This window comes from Schistocerca piceifrons, chromosome 1 (assembly GCF_021461385.2).
Source record: "Schistocerca piceifrons isolate TAMUIC-IGC-003096 chromosome 1, iqSchPice1.1, whole genome shotgun sequence".
In the NCBI taxonomy this organism is placed as follows: Eukaryota; Metazoa; Arthropoda; class Insecta; order Orthoptera; family Acrididae; genus Schistocerca; species Schistocerca piceifrons.
In genome coordinates, this window is record NC_060138.1 from 778,047,825 (window position 1) to 778,066,351 (window position 18,527).

Below are 18,527 nucleotides of genomic sequence, written 5' to 3' on the forward strand. Positions count from 1 at the left end.
ACTCCAAGGAAAGAAAATGACCAGTAGTGGTACAAGATACTCTCTGGCACACACTATATCGTGCAGAGTATGCATGTAGATGTAAAACTCTGTAAAGTTTTCCTCAGCAATTTTTGTTTCTCAAGTGTATGTTTCCATGCATTGCTTTAGTTATGCTATACTACCTAATTTGAACATACACAGACACAAGCAGTGTGCGGTTGGATAAGGGTGTGTGTGCGAGTGTATACCTGTCCTTTTTTCCCCCCTAAGGTAAGTCTTTCCACTCCCGGGATTGGAATGACTGCTTACCCTCTCCCTTAAAACCCATATCCTTTCGTGTTTCCCTCTTTCCTGGTGAAGCAACAGTTGGTTGCGAAGGCTTGAATTGTGTGTGTGTGACCTGCCAGCGCTTTCGTTTGGCGGGTCGCATCATCTTTCCACTTACCCTCTCCCTTAAAATGTGAGACATTTGATCTTTTCTTGTATCTACCTAAGACTAAAAACAATGGCAAATAAATAAATTGTCTCTTGAAGCTGCAATGATACAATCTAATTTCTACTGTTTCCCTAATCACAGACACCCAACAGTTGGAATCGTGGGCCTGAATCCTCATATGTACAAACAGACTTGTGTTTATTCACTAGACTGTTCTTGGAAAATGCTGTTTTTAGTGTTTCTGTACTTAAAGTGGCAACGTTCAACACATCAATTGGCAACAGTCTGTATAGAGTGTCCTTCATAACAGATGCCATCATTACAAGGAATAATATAAATCCCAGTAGTCTGAGGCAGAGAGTATTTTTGACAGATCGTGTTTCTTTAATTTTCCTGGTTGGCCAGAAGACCGGTCTGATTCCGCAGCCAGTTTAGAGTCTACTTATTTTACTCATTGTTGCACCACAGAATGTGAAGCGTTCTATGTATTGGACCACATGGCTCAGTTGAATGGTACCATGTCTTGGTTTCCTTGACAGATTTTACCTAATTACACAGGCAGAATATGCATTGGGGAGGTGGTGCAGGTGGGTTACATTTTGCATGAGTAATGGAAAGGTGAGCAAGGGAAGAACTAAGCTAAATAGGAAATAATGGGGTGAGGGCTTGGGGTGATTATATCACAACATTAAGGTCACACTGTGGACCTAATGCGTAACTGCAGTTTTTATAGCACTGTACTATAAGAATTAATAACAACCCCACTTTCATATGGTAATTTGTTAGATAGCCAATACCTATGTTACATAATATCTCTATGAATGCAAACATTATAAACAATCTTATGCTTGGATGAGTATGCAAACACACACTCAATTTCAGTAATACTCCACGAAGATCCTTCTTCCTATCCCGACTTAATCATCAATTGTAAATAATATTATGTGGAAAACATATGCATATACAGTTGCGATAACTTAATAACATGTTTATGCGCTATGAAGAAATTTCACTGTCGCCTTATTATGTGATTTTGCAACACCTGATAGACCTACAGAAGGTTTCCCTTCCATAATTTAAGTTTGCCAAAGCTAGAGATTGCTGGCTGTCATTTATATAAGCTAAGATTATTTTGGACACCTCCAACTGTGTCTCTCTTGTCCTCCTTCCCTTCCCTTCCCTTCCCTTCCCTTCCCTTCCCATCCCATTGTCCCTTGCTCATACCACATGTATTGATGATGAACTTTTGTTTGAATATGATCTTTTGCATCTTTATGATTCTTAGTTTTCATAAAGGAAAAAATCCTTTACAATGGTTAACAGTTTTTTACGGTTTTATAGTTGATTTTGTTAACAACTGTCCATCAAAATTTGACACAAGTTAAGATTGTTAAACATTGTTGAAATTAAGAAAACATAACACAATTAAGGTAACTTTCTGGAGATAAATGTAAAATCAGATACCCTTTGTTCAAATATGCCCATTGTTTTCTACGATAGATGTTGCCTCTCACGAGCCAGAGTGATACGCATCATAGAAACACGGAAAACAATAATTTTCACGGTGTCGAACACACTTTACAAATGCTGCATTTTTACAGTTTTCATCTTAATACTGCAATCTGAATCCAATAGAATTGATCCGGAGCCACGTTAATGAGATTGTCGCGAGAAATAACAAGACATTTTAGCTTGCCAAACGTACTGAAACTAATCCACGAAGCTTTGTGACACGTCACTGCCGATCGACGGCGAAATGCAGAACAGCACCTCATAAAAGAGGAGGAAATGTGGATCTTCTGGCGATCGCCTTGTTATCAACGTAGCAGCATTGAAATGTATTCCTCGGATTCCGATATGGAAAGAGTTCAGAGATTACCAGATGACTGACTACATGGTTAAATCCCAGTAGTGCGCTTTTACGCCACACATAGTCCATACAGAAAAATTGCCCTTGTTAACGTCGGGAATTTTCATCATTCTTGCTTTTAACTACAATACTATCTTACTTAAGATCAAGAGCATGTTGTTTTTTCTGACCGTCCCCCTAAGAAGTTTTCATGTTTTTCAGCAAGTTACCAAAAAAAGTGCCATTGTGGATCCAATTTCTGAGAAACGTAAAACAAATAAAACAGCAAAAGTCAAATGTCAATCCAGATATCAGTCTCCACTTGCACTGGAGGCCCTCGATTGCATGCACATGGAGAGGAATATATTAATTGAAATGACTTTCCAAGTATAAATGTGCAGGCCACATGTGATTGCAGTGAAGTGTTCACTACTGTTGATGCTTCACAGCCTACATGATGTTACGATATGGAGAAACTCTGATGTGTACCAGAATATTACGAGACCAAGTGCAAAGCTTTAATTTTAGGAGATGGTTAATGACACTGTTTCAGAATCCCTGAATGTGATGAAAGGGCACACAACAGACTTTATTCAAAGGAAACTAGGTAATAATCGTATACTGCTCTGGACTTGTGAAAAGGCATTTCCCAGTTCTGCAGAACAAAATAAGGCTTGCCCAGACAAAAACACCCAGTTTCATAACATCCTGTTTTGTTTTACGTGGCATAGCAAAAGAAATAGGGAGTAAGGATTTGTGGTACCTAGTAATGATGACAATAATCTTCCAATCTGAAAGAAGAGGAAGCAGCAAATATGTGCACATGGTACAAACAGAACGCTGGAAGCTGTTAATGTAATTTGTCACATGTAGTGTGTCTGAGCTTGTTCCCAACATTTTATAAATGTAATTCATGTATTTTTTTGCAAATTAAAATAATTTTTACTTCTTAAAATATAACAAAATACCATTTTGATGAGAATACAAACTAAAAACAGTGCTCTGTTGTCACAAAAGAAAATGCAGTTTAGTGGTTTTCTTCCTATTCTCTCATCAATTTCAAGGGCATGGTGAAAGCACTTGCCAGATACTATGGTAAACAAATGGACGAATCATTTACCCAATAACATTCCTAACTTGAACATGTTACAATTTGTGTTTGTTATGAAATTGCTTGTGGCTCAAAGCAAGTACAGTTTAGAGACACACACACACACACACACACACACACACACACACACACAAAAATCAGCCCAGCGCATGTTGGGAGAAGCAATCTGTGTGACGGGGGTAAGGAGGAGGAGGAGGAGGCTGGGGTGGTAAAGAGGAGGGATAGCAGGGTAGAGGTGGGGAATGGTAAAGTGCTGCTAGTGGGAACATTCATGACAAGGTGCGGAGAGGGTAGGGTAGCTAGGTGCTGAGAAGAGGTTAAATGAAAGGGCATTGGAGAGGTCAAGGGGGGCAGGGAGTGGAAAAGGAGAAAAGTAAAAAGACTGTGGGTGCACTAGTGGAATAGACAGCCGTATAGTGTTGGAGTGAGAACAGGTAAGGGGATAGCTGAGAGAAGGACAGTGACTAATGAAGGTTGGGACCAGGAGGATTACAGGAATGTAAGATGTATTGCAGTGACAGTTCTCATCTGCAGAGTTCAGAAAAGCTGGGGTTGGTATGAAGTGCTCAGATGGCGCAGGCTGAGAAGTGGTCAGAGAGAGAGAGAGAGAGAGAGAGAGAGAGAGAGAGAGAGAGAGAGAGAGTGTGTGTGTGTGTGTGTGTGTGTGTGTGTGTGTGTTTCTATCCTTTTAATAATATTGTCATTATTCCAGCATGGATTTTTCACTGTTTAGTAATACTAGTTTGTGTCACAACTTTGTTTCTTGAAGTGAGTATATACAGCAAGCAGGTTTATGCAGAAATGTGAGGGAGATTTGTCAAATTTAATGCATGGTACACTGTGCTAGTTTTACAGAAAAGTGGTCTAATACCAAATAAACTTTACCAAAAATTGTTTAATTTTCACTGAATAAAATAAATATTTTGCAAATTCACAATTTCAAAGCGTTGTGCACATAATAATAAAGAGAGAAGGGGATTTACCAGGAATTTGTGGATCGCAGTGTTGTAGTCTTCCCCATCTACAAACTTAAAAAGCATTTGCTCTCATTTTTTTAGCATGATCTTAATGTTTGTCTTATTTACATCAGTCTTAGACTTCAAGAACAATTTCATGTTGTGTAATTTTTTCATTATCTGCCTATCCAAAATTTCTTTCCCAAAACTAGCCCTGTAACAATCTTGAATGTCTTATGTGGCAACTCCTTTCTTACCACCAGAGTTGCTGATTTAATTTCCTTTATTCTTCACTGTAGTAAACATTAAGTTCATGCATTACAATTAGTCTTGGTACCAATAAATTAATTGAAACATAATACAAGTAAGATACATATAAAAAGTCCTACAGTGCTCACAATCAAATACAAGATATCAAATAAAAACTAATAACAATACTTATAATTAATGGTCATTGAGGCAATAGGGACATTTTACTACAAACTAGTTCTTGAGCTTGGTTTTAAATTTTAGAACATAAATGTGTTCCAGGCATCTTGGTCATTTATTATAAAAGATTGCTCCTTTCACACATGGGCTGTCAACAGTATGGATAAAACTGCTTCTTATTCTAAAGCAATCATTCTTACGTCTAGTGTTTTATTCATGTACATAATTACTGACAAGAATGCATTTTTGTTTCTTTTCACCAGCATAAAGGTTTGATAAACAAAGAGTGCATATAATGTGAGCAATTTATGGTCAATAAATTTCCATAATTTCTTCTTCAATGTACATGTTGACAGTAGGGGTGAAAGACTATGTCTTTATCTTACAGCCTTTTTAATCTGAGCACTTCGTTCTTGATCGTCCACTCTTATTATTCCCCCTTGACTCTTATACATATTGCATATTACCTGTCTCTGATTATAGCTTATCCCCATTCTTCGCAGAATTTTGAACATCTTGCACCATTTTACATTATCAAAAGATTTTTCTAGATTCACAAATCCTATGAACGTTTCTTGATTTTTCCTAATCTTGCTTCCATTATTAACCGCAATGCCAGAATCGCCTCTCTTGTGCCTTTACCTTTTTCTGAGCGAAACTGATCATCATCTAGGACATCCTCAATTTTCTTTTCTGTTCCTCTGTGTATTAATCTTGTCAGCAACTTGGATGCATTAGCTGTTAAGCTGATTGTGTGTGATGATTCTCTCAGTCTTTGGAATTATGTGGATGATATTTTTCTGAAAGTCAGGTGGTATGTCGCTAGACTCATACATTCTACACATCAATGTGAATAGTTGTTTTGTTGCCACTTACTCCAATGATGTTGAAATTCTGATGGAATGTTATCAGACCCTTCTGCCTTATTTGATCTTAAGTCCTTGAAAGCTCTTTTAAATTCTGATTCTAATACTGGATCCCCTGTCTCTTCTAAATTGACTCTCGTTTCTTCTTCTACTACATCAGACAAATCTTCCCCCTCATAGAGGCTTTCAATATATTCTACTCACCTACCCGCTCACTCCTCTGCATTTAGCAGTGGAATTCCTGTTGCACTCTTAATGTTACCATCCTTACTTTTAATGTCACGGAAGGTTGTTTTGACTTTCCTGTATGCCGAGTCTACTAGATAAGGGGAGCTAGCGAGAAAGCATTCCCCGGTCAGAGAATATACTTTGTACTAAATAGTCTTCATGGGTTTGCCGCTGGACCACGTTGTGCAAATTCCACAATATTTCCTCAGAGCTACTTTCCAACATCTTCAGGTGGTTCAACCTTGCTGGAGGCTAGGTACGACTGATGGTATCCACATGTTGATGCTCCATTTCTAGAACATGCACGCGAAGAATGAGCAAGCGTGGAAATCACACTTGCGCAATGATTTGCAGATAGATGGTGCCATATTCAAACTCCCTCTGCTGAAAATCGTAGAGCAGCTCTCCTGCACATGGGGCTGTGTGCTGCATTTGCCAACTGTACGGCCAGACGTTACTCACCAACTTCCGTACTAGACCAACGTTATGACGGACCTGTTATCAAAGAATCTGGATTTTCGTATCGTGATTTAGTAGCAGTCAATGCAGTGTCCCAGGCTGTGCTCAGTTGAAATTCCACATCCTTGTTGATGAGATTATCAGCTGTACGGACATGTATTGCTTCCTTAATGAGCAATCCCAGAAAGATGATGCCGGGGATAAAACTTCCGTCTTTTCATAAATCATACGATGTCCTGTATTCAGACAGTGTTCCACAATTGCCGACTTTTCCAATTGACGAAGGTGTGCATGATGCTGATGTTCATTGCAGCGTTCTTGTACTGTGGGGCATATCTGGGCTATATACGCTACTCCACATTGACAAGGAATCTTGTACACACCACATTTCCTCAGGCCAAGGTCATGCTTAACTGAACCCAACAGGTTTCTCAGTTTTGCAGATGGTTGGAAAACACAATTCCATATCTTCCGAGGACTCGTCCGATTCTTCATGAGTAGTCGCTGTCACAAAGGTCATTGTGTACTGACTAATGAAGTGAAGCTGCAAGGTTAGGTGAAGAGATCATTTAATTGACAGTGGAAAGGTGCCATGGTCGGTAGAAGAACCATGATTTAGGAGGCACAGACCAGGGAGATGGTGGGAGAGGAGGATAGTGGGAGATCTAGATTGTGAAAGGTTGAAGCAGGGAGTGCAATGGTCATGACGTTAGCATAATTGGTCTGTGAGAAGCTGATCGATTAGAAGGCCCCTACCACATGAAGTGGTTCTCCTCCATGTGGGGGTAGTGTGAGGTGAAGTCCTCAAGTAGGAGAAAAGGGGGGAAGTTGTTGGATTAATGTGGTCAATTCATCATAAGTAAGTAGCCTGCCTGGAGCTAGGTAAACACTGTAAATGGTAATCACTGAGGTCGTTTGCACCACCATTTCCTCCAAAGAGGTATGAAGGGAAATGGGTTCACCAATTACATCTGTACAAACTACAGTACAGAGCCCACCAGACGCCTTCTTCGGATCAACACAGTTCTGACAGAACACACAATAACTATGGGGAGTTGGAGAATTGTCGCAAGTGAAGCGCATTTCTTGGAGAGCAGTGCAAGCTGCAGAAGAGGAGGAAGACACTACTGGGGCCTTGCGTTCAAGTTAATTCGCTTCATGTGTGAATCTTCGGTTGTGGTATCACTAATTCCAAATAGGACTCTCCTCACAGGCACCACCCAGCCACAGCAACCGGACAGTAAACCACTGCCCAGAGTCTCTCTGCCCCAGCCATGATGGGCACATATTTGTTGGCTTGCATGGGGAGTTTCCAGCTCAGGCATCAACAGTGTGATCCCTGTGTGGTCAGGGGGGTAGCACTGTGAAGGTTCCTGATGACCGCCACCACAACAGAATGGAGGATGTCAAATTAACGCCTTTCAACCATCAATTTTCAACTTTATTTTACTGGGCACCAGTTTCAGTGTTTTACTACACCATCTTCAGGACCCTGACTGACGTGTAGGAATAATCTACATTGCTTGTGATCAAAACAGGGGGAGCAAAACAGCAAAACTGGTGTTAGTAGACATTTGTTGCGGTGACCACTTCAACCACCACCTGGTCAGCAGGTGACGATGGAGTGGTTACGGCAACAAGTATCTACTAATACCAGTATTGCTGCCCCGTTTTGATCACAAACGGGATAGATTATTCCTACATGTCAGTCAGGGTCCTGAAGATGGCGTGGTAAAACGCTAAGATTGAGGTTGAAAATTGACGGCTGAAAGGTGTTTAATTTGATGTCCTCTATTGAACAGCCAAGTCCCGCAACCATCAATAAAAAGAGGGACATACAGATACAACAGAATGGCTACTGTGCTGGGTTCTGGGCACAGTCCTTTGAATGAATTGGGGGGTGGGGTGGGTGGGGGGGGGGGGGGGGGTACAAAGAAAGAATACACAAGAGGTGGAATATACACTGCACTGGGCAACCTTCGCTGCACAATCAGCACTTCTGTAAAATATGGAAAAGGAGAGGCAAGTCACACCCAATAGGGGGACAAGATAGTTAAGAATGAATAGTTGTAGGATGCTGGAAGGGAAGAAAATGAGTGTCCAAAATCACAAACAAGATCCAGACACAAAGGGTACAAAGAAGATAATCCAATGGAAAAAAAGAGAGGAAAAAAGAATAATAGAAGGATATACTTGCAGGACCTAAAGGGAAGGCTGGGGCCCTGTGGTGGCCAATCCCTGGAAAGGTCAGTTTTGATCCATGTATCATTATAGCAGGGAAAACTGTTTTCAATAAATTATACATGAAGTTGCCATCTATCAGATCAATGACTTACTGTTAATTACAGTGCTAGTTTAAAACAGAAGTTTCAATGGATCAATCAAGTGAAGGGGTTACAGAGCCTGGAGTAAAAGACATAAGAATAAAAGCAGACTTATCCGTAGGCAATAGTTCAAAGAATGATCAAATCCAAAGTGATTTGTATTCTTGTCACTGGAATGGTTGAAGGCACAGTGCATTGTGATGAAGTGTGGTCTTCAATGAATATAAAAGCAGCAAAGTAGTGTCCAACAAATGCAGAAAATGTGTGGAATTTCTAAGCACTCTCTTCCATACTTTCCTAAAACACTCTTCAAGTGAACTGGCATTACATCAATTTATTTGTTTCTGAGACAACCTGATTGAGAAACTGTTCGCTTGACTAGTAATGTTCTGTAATTACAGTTTGCAAAACCTTTTACTGAATGATTGGGTATTACCTGAAATCACAATTACCCTGGCCTGTTCTATAAAAGACATTTATAAAAAGTACTGTATAACATGGCAAATTGTATTTGATATTCAGCATCAAGATATAATCAGTTACTACTATCAACTCAAAAGCATACTTTTATCTTTCAGCAGTATCTAAACCACATGATATTGTACAGATTCGTCTGTCACAACAACATAACTGTGTACAGTAAAGTTCTGTTGGAGAAGGTTTTGTCAGGGTCAATGCACTTCCAATATTTAACAATATCTTGCACAAAGCTAAATGTGATGTGGCTGCTGCTTGGTTTTCTGTGTGGGAAATCTTCAGTTTAAGCAGTAATCTGGATGTTAGGTAAAAAGTTTTCACTGAATATATATGTGTAGTTGCACAATGATACATTATTTTCTAGTTTTATATTAGAAAGGGTTTTTATTGGTGTATCCAAAATGTGTCTTACTTCATTTCAATTGTACAGAGTGGGATACACAAATTAATCTTATCACTTGTAGGGTATAGCCTACACTAATTTCAGAGTCATGTAATATTTGTCGCTTTCCTCCTTAGATGCAAAAAAAATTAGCGATACTAATGAGGACACAGTCCCTCAATGCGACTTGAATTCAGATAGCATAATATTCTCCAGCACGTAGTATCCAAGGTGTTCTATACAGTTCTGCATACATTTCTCATTCCTTTATATGCTACACAGTGAGCAAATGGGTGCCTCTGCAAAATAACTATTTCTCCAAATTTATACTCAAACTTGTGGAATATTTTTCAGTCAAGATACTATTTCATTTCTTTCTGCTTGTGTGATATGCTACTGGTCATTAAAATTGAAGACCAGAAAGGATAGTGAATAATGAAATTTTACTTACTGTGCATACATAGTTTAGTAGACTGAACTCATGATTATACCATACATCACGGTTGGGCAATAGTTTTGGTTCAGGAGCCATTTTGTGTAAGCAAAGGTTAGTGGAAAGCCGTATTTTTTAAAATGATTGCATGCATTAGTGAAATTTGCATCTCAGGAAAGTCATAAATTGTTACATAAAATTCTGGCCATTTTGGTAGGCCACACAAAAATCATTAGCAGCCACTTGTTGTCTGCTGGCTGCTGTTTGCCCACACCTGCCATGAATGATTTGACCTTATGGGAAATTTAGTAAACGCAATGGCCACCTCCATCAACAACAACTACTGTAGCCCAACTGGGCACTGCATCAATCCTCAGCAATAAAATGGCTCCTATTTACAATGGAGCATTAATGGGTTCACGTGTTTTAGTGCGGGGAAGATCATTGTTCTTGTTTCTACAAGAGACGTATTTTAAAGCTTCTGACACCCCTGTGCTATGTGGATGTACTCCACATAGGGGGAGGGAGCTAAAGATGGAGAGGCTATTTTTTTAGATGATGAATGCCACTCTTTTACTCTCCCCCTTACCACCAACATATAAAGAGTTGCTGTCACTGTATATGTGCAACAGAAAGTCACTGTATGATCTCTCCCCCTGTCCCCTCATCAGCTGATCAGAAGGCTTTCACCAACCACATCACCCAACTCCCCCAGCAATTCTTCCTATATGAGGATTTTAACGCACACAGAGTGGTATGAGACATTGCTGCCACCTGCCTCCGTGCTAACTCTTTTAAGAACCTGTTGTTGACACAACTGCCCATCTGAACATGGGATGGAGAATACATTTGAGTAGTGCTCCAGGGTCTTCTCTGCCTTCATCTCTCCAGTCCTAGCACACACTGCACACTGAGATATGCTCAACAACTTACATTCCAGTACCCACTTCCTGATCTGGATTCATCTGAGACACATGGCAGTGCCTGGAAGTATACTGCTACAACAAGTGCTCAGTAAGGCAAACTGAACTCTGTAGAGCCAATCTGTTGTTTTTGAGTGCTGTAACAATGTCCAGGATTGCATGCAATATGTCACAATGCCAATCCACTACACTGCCGAAACACAATTTTAACAGCCCTTAGGTTAAATTCGAAGACACCCTGTTCCCTCATGGAGTGATAAGTGCCACTCCACTATTGCGGACAGGAGAGTGGCTCTACAATGCTTCCTGTATTGTCTATCTGTCTTTCAGGTAGTGAGTACCAAAGGCCACCAATTACAAGTGAGAGTCAACAGTTTCTGAACATTACTGTTCCAGCAACAGTACAATTGTATGGGCAACCATTAGTTGTATTTTTAGCAGATGTTGGAGGAGTTGCAGCACTGGTTTAATGAGAAACTGGGGCCTCCAGAACACGAGGGAACTTTCTGCAGTGTCAAGAATAAGATCAATGTCTGTTTCTACAGAAGACTAACCTGAAGCACTTTCTGTGGAGCATTTGCCACCCATCTCTGTTTCTGATTCAGATGAAGTAAAATCAAAATAACTGGATGATGCACAACTTGAAGACTGTGGCTGAGGTTTTGAAGACTCGACTAATGTTTCACCACCCGGCTGCTGTACAGAATATGAAGCTTCACTGATCACGAGTTCAGTCTACTAAACTGTGTACACATTATTCACTATCCTTTCTGGTCTTCAATTTTAATGACCAGTAGCATATCACACAACCAGAAAGAAATGAAATAGTATCTTGACTGAAAAATATTCCACAAGTAAGAGTATAAATTTGGAGAAATAGTTATTTTGCAAAGGCACCCAGTCACTCACTGTGTGGCATATAAAGGAATGATAAATGTATACGGAACTGTATAGGACAGCTTGGATACTACACGCTGGAGAATATTATGCTATCTGAATTCAAGTCTAGACAATGGTAGAAGATTTCACCAGAGTAACAGCCGTAATAGTTATGTCTAGCTTTCCAGTGCCACAGAATTGTCACTGAGATGGGTGGTTGCAACTTCAGTTTCACCGATGACGAAGCTTCTAACCGCCCATTCCCTATGTATGTGCTGGATATGCCATTGTCTGTTGCTGATTACACATCACCTGGTCACGACAGGATTTATCATTGCATGTTACAGCACCTCACACGTAACAGCAAAGAAATCCTCTTTGCCCTTTTTAATGTGATGTGACTGTATTTACAATTTTCTAACTTACAGAGAGAAGCCATTTTAATCTTCCTCATGAACCCTGGTGAGAATCATACATGCCCAAGTAACTATCCTAGTGTCCTCTTCCCTGGATGCATGCGAAAGACTTTGGAGCAGATGGTCAACCACCGTCCTGGCTGGATTTTACAAACCAGACAACTCTATTCTATGAGGTTTAGGGGTTGCTACTGGATCATGTTGCTTTCCACAATATTTCAGCTGGAACTGTGCAGCCATCTTCAGGTGATTGTCAACCACTGGAGACTACTAGTTCACTATGTTGGCTTTATAGCAAAAATTGGCGTTTTATTGGCCCTCACAGGAGCATCCTCTAACAAAATCTGCTCCCCCTGCAAATACTGTTCCACCTGTGGCATACAGGTGTGTGCGTAAAGATAAAACTACATGTCCACTCTCTGTTGGAATGCGCACTCATATTGCTAAAAACAAATGTCAGATGTTGCCATACGTTTCATTATAAAGAAAATGTTTTCTCTCAGAAGAAATTAAAGAGATCACCAGGTCTGAACCCTTGTCCAGTTGAAAGCTGGCATTACGATTTAGATCTTGTGCTAGACGTATTTCCACAGATTCTTTAATTACTGAATCCCAAAAGGATCTTGCCGGGGCCAAGATTTTTGTGGCAGAATAATCCATAGTGTGTCCTGTGATATTACAATGCCCAGCTATGGCTGACTTACCAGGCTGTGAAAGGCAAGTGTGGTGCTCATGTTCAATGCGCCTTTTGTGTACTGTGCACATCGTCTGACCTATGTACGCTTTGCCACACTGGCCAGGAATTTTGTAAATCCCAGCCTTCTGCAGACCCAGATCATCCTTTACCTATACGAGAAGGGCACTAATCTCCAGCAGTGGCCGGGAGATCACTTTAATTTGATAGATAAAACATCTACAGTCAGTGTTCAAAGATAATGTTTCCTCTCCACATCAGAGTAGTATAGTGCTAAGGAGGAAGGAACGTGACCACCTACAACATCAAAAAGATAAGGAGCTGTTCTAGTCGTGTCGTATGTCATCAAACTTTCGTCTACAGTAGACAGGATCCTAAGGAAACATCAAGTTAAAGTGATCTCCCGGCCACCGGCAAAGATGAGCATCCTTCTTGGTTCAGTAAAGGATGATCTAGCTCTGCAGAAGGCCAGGATTTATAAAATTTCTGGCCAGTGTGGCAAAGCGTACATAGGTCAGACGATATGTTCAGTACACAAAAGATGCATTGAACATGAGCACGACACTCACCTTTCGCAGCCCAGTAAGTCGGCCATAGCTGGGCATTGTATTACCGAAGGACACTCTATGGATTATTCTGCCACAAAAATCTTGGTCTCAGCACAATCCTTTTGAGATTCAGAAATTAAATAATCTGTGGAAATATGTCTAGCACTAAATCTTATAAATCGTGATGGCGGCTTTCAGCTGGACAAGGCTTGGGACCCAGTGATATCTTTAATTTCCTCTGAGAGAAAACATTTTATTCACAATGACACGCATGGCAACATCTGATGTTTATTTTTAGCAACATGAGCGCACATTCCAACAGAGGATGGACATGCGTTTTCACCTTTGAGCATGCACATGCTCCACAGATGGTACAGTATTTGCAGAAGGTGTGAATTTCAATAGAGGGCGCTCTTGTGATTGTCGCCAATTCACATGTATTTCCACTTCAGTTTTTGCTATAAAGCTGACACTGTGAATTAGCAGTCTCTAGTGGCACACACGCATCTGAAGATGGCTGGATAGTTGCCACCTGAAATATTGTGACAAGAAGTCAACATGATCCAGCTGCAATCCCGAAGCCTCCTAGAATATTAAGTACACCACAAAAACTTCAAGAATCACATCAGACAGCTCTAGTTGTTTTCAATGAGAGTCAAAGGAACATCGATAATCTGACACTCTTGGACACAGTTATAAAGCAGACATTCCTCCATGGGCATCATCTAATAGGTATTTTCTTTGACTTTGAGAATGCCTATGACACTACTTTGAGGCACAACATTCGAGCAACTCCATAAATGGGGCATCTGGGAACATCTGCCAGTTTCCCTACAGTCTTTCGTTTACCTATATTATTTTTATATGTAGAGTTTTCATCTATTTGTTTTGAACAAAACAGTATCTCTTAAACTACTATTTTAACTGTAAACATATTTGCAACTGCTGCTGACAGTATTACATCTACAGTAAAGTAACCAGTTCAGTGCTCCCTATTCATGGGCTATTTCTCTATTTTTAATTCATCTTCCAGCACTGCATGTAGCATTTTGAAGCAACAAGCGACAATTCAGAGATAAGATGAAACTGCTCTTAGATTTTTGACTAAGAAGTCTGAAAGTGTTCTTTTCAACCATTCACACACTGTTTTTAATTCACTCTAACTGAGAACAAAGGGTGCCATTTTAAAGGATTGCTGAGGTTTCTGGGTCTCACTTTTGACGGAAAACTTATACGACTGCCATACCTGAAAGCAAAGCGTCTCTGAGTACTTAATATTTTAAAACGGGTAAGCTACAGGACTTAGGGATCAGATAGATCTTGTCTGCTACAGTTTTATCAAACCTTTCTATGATGGAGGTGCTCTATATGGACCAGCCAGAGAATCTTATTTAAAAATATTGAATACCCTCCAACACGAGGGAAATTAGGCTGGCCACCAGGGCACTGAGGGCCAGCCCCAATCCCGGCATCCATGTCAAGGCCAGTGAGCTGCCACTTCTTATCAGCCGGCCATTTCTCACACTGCAACAGGTGCACAAAATGTATCCTTTCTTCTCTTACCTACATTCAATTCCATTGCTCCACACACCTTTCAAATGACTCACAGGAGTCCCTCTTAAAATGGGTGTGGCGAATATTGATGTTACACACCAAGGTTGGGGTAAAAGCTTTTTCAGTTTCTAAAAGTAGCAGAATTAATTTATAACTGAGAACATCTGAAAAATAATGCACTTAAAATTATATATATATATATATCTGCTTGTGTCTGTATATGTGTGGATGGATATGTGTGTGTGTGCGAGTGTATACCCGTCCTTTTTTCCCCCTAGGGTAAGTCTTTCCGCTCCCGGGATTGGAATGACTCCTTACCCTCTCCCTTAAAACCCACATCCTTTTGTCTTTCCCTCTCCTTCCCTCTTTCCTGATGAGGCAACAGTTTGTTGCGAAAGCTTGAATTTTGTGTGTGTGTTTGTGTGTCTGTCGACCTGCCAGCACTTTCATTTGGTAAGTCACTACATCTTTGTTTTTATATATATATACATATATATATAAAAAATAGAGGGAAACATTCCACGAAGGAAAAATATATCTAAAAACAAAGATGATGTGACTTACCAAATGAAAGTGCTGGCAGGTCGACAGACACACAAACAAACACAAACATACACACAAAATTCAAGCTTTCGCAACAAACTGTTGCCTCATCAGGAAAGAGGGAAGGAGAGGGAAAGATGAAAGGAAATGGGTTTTAAGGGAGAGGGTAAGGAGTCATTCCAACCCCGGGAGTGGAAAGACTTACCCTAGGGGGAAAAAAGGACGGGTATACACTCGCACACACACACATATCCATCCACACATATACAGACACAAGCAGACATATTTGAAGACAAAGAGTTTGGGCAGAGATGTCAGTCGAGGCAGAAGTGCAGAGGCAAAGATGATATTGAATGACAGGTGAGGTATGAGTGGCGGCAACTTGGAATTAGCGGAGATTGAGGCCTGTTCCCCCTAGGGTAAGTCTTTCCGCTCCCGGGATTGGAATGACTCCTTACCCTCTCCCTTAAAACCCATTTCCTTTCGTCTTTCCCTCTCCTTCCCTCTTTCCTGATGAGGCAACAGTTTGTTGCGAAAGCTTGAATTTTGTGTGTATGTTTGTGTGTCTGTCGACCTGCCAGCACTTTCATTTGGTAAGTCACATCATCTTTGTTTTTCACATATATATATATATATATACAAGTGTCACAATTTCACTGAAATATATACAGATGTCATAAAACAAGGGATATCCTAGGCTGCCCAGTAGTCTTCACTGACTGACTTTAGGTATCAACTCTCCCATCAGTTTAAAGTTTTTAGTGCTGAAGTGTATGGGGATCTTTAAAGTGCTTGAGCAGATGAGTTGCTACCTAAATAAATAGTTTCTCCTCTGCTTTGATTCCCTTAATGCCCATTTGTTTCTCAGGGTCTACACATTCTCTCAGCTTTTTCCAACTCTAGTAAATGAGATGGCTGAGAGATCTTAATAAATTGAGTGCTGGGCTCTAAGCCTTGTTTCAATTGAAACCTCCATTCCAGTTAATTAGGTTTCCTGAGAACTTTGTTTCGGTACACTCATTAACGTTTACCCTAAACTTATCTTTTGCATCATAATACAGGTTTCTTCACATTTTATTTCATGATTATAGTTAAGGCAGAGCTCAGTGACAATTGATTTATTTGGTTGTTTTAATTTGGAGTGTCACTGATTTTCCTCACAACTCTCCTCTTACTCTCTTCACATCAGCTTTCAGAGACCTAAATAGTGTCTATCATTACAAAGTAGACATTCTATCTTTGTCGAGAGGAGAGAAATACACTGGATTCCATGCTTACATATGAGTCTACCTATCTTTCCATAGACTGGGTCTATATAAGGCAGCTAAGTAATTCTTGGCCTCTCCTTTTCTGTCTCAACCTTTTCCTCAGGAGCTATTGATTTTGATTGCAATGCCTGTCAATTTGTCGATCTGAGTACACATTCCTTTGGAACCCACTCATAGTTGTTGTCTAGACAGTGACTGAGCTGTATGAGTCAAAGTCTTTAGCACTGAATGTCATTGTGGTAGATGAGGGTGCCTCAACAAGTAAAGACAGTGGCCAGCATGTGTTTAGGTTCTAGATACTCTATGAACCAGAGATCACAAATAACGACATAGCTCGCAACACCTGAAGAAGACAACTAGATCTATTAGTTAACAACTCAGCTGCAAACCCGAAAGCACACCATTAATCAATCATGTCAATGAAATCTGAGAGATCAAGGGTCTCTTAGCTGTTAATTTTAATATATTTCCTGATGGTGGTTTGTAAAATTCCAGTGCTATTAGGTTTCCTGATCTTAAGACAGATAACTACTCACTAACAACTAAATGGTGGGAGCACTTGGGTTCACCCAAAAGATCAGAAAAAAGCTTTTGTTTGGCTCCTAGCTGCAAAACACAGCCACTAAACATGAGCGAAATTCAAAAGCTTGTGTAAAGTTCTGTTCTTTTAAGTGTTCTCATGTGCTACCCACTACACATCTAGCTACAGATAGCCGCTTGCCCTCTGTATCTGTTTATATCAGAGTAAATACTATCAGTAGGATTAGTTTACTGATGTTAATAAATGATAATACAGATAAAAATGAAGCAATGGAAAATCCAGGATGTAATGTAACAATATGAGAGAAGGAAAGGTGCTACTCACCATATAGCGGATATGTTTCAGGTCTCAGACTGCAGTTGTGTGTGCAAGTTGTGTGTGTGTGTGTGTGTGTGTGTGTGTGTGTGTGTGTGTGTGTGTGTGTGTACTGCTGACAAAGGCTTAATGGCCAAAATCTATGAGTGTGTGAATCTTCTTATTGTGCCTATTGCGACTCAGCATCTCCGCTATATGGTGAGTAGCAACTTTCCTTCTCTCGTAATGATAATACAGAAATGTACGTAAGATTAAAAATCACTATACATGAACACCTTACTCAGGAGAAAAGCTGCTACTATGAGAAAAGTTTTTATTTTTCAGTTGGTAATGTTTACCTACACCTCAGACTTCAGTTATGTACATACACAATACTGAAGGAAATCAGTAATGTATATCACACTGTAAGAATGGAAGACTTGTTACTTGGTTAGTTACATGTTCTAAGGATCATTCTACACCATAGATTGTAGTGATGTGGAACGAGTCATTTTACATTTACACTGAAAATTAATTTGTACAAATGATTACATTTTGAAAATTTCTAAGTATATATATATAAACCAGATGGCAGTTATAAGAGTCGAGGGACATGAAAGGGAAGCAGTTGTTGGGAAGGGAGTAAGACAGGGTTGTAGCCTCTCCCCGATGTTGTTCAATCTGTATATTGAGCAAGCTGTAAAGGAAACAAAAGAAAAATTCGGAGTAGGTATTAAAATTCATGGAGACGAAATAAAAACTTTGAGGTTCGCCGATGACATTGTAATTCTGTCAGAGACAGCAAAGGACTTGGAAGAGCAGTTGAATGGAATGGACAGTGTCTTGAAAGGAGGATATAAGATGAACATCAACAAAAGCAAAACAAGGATAATGGAATGTAGTCTAATTAAGTCGGGTGATGCTGAGGGAATTAG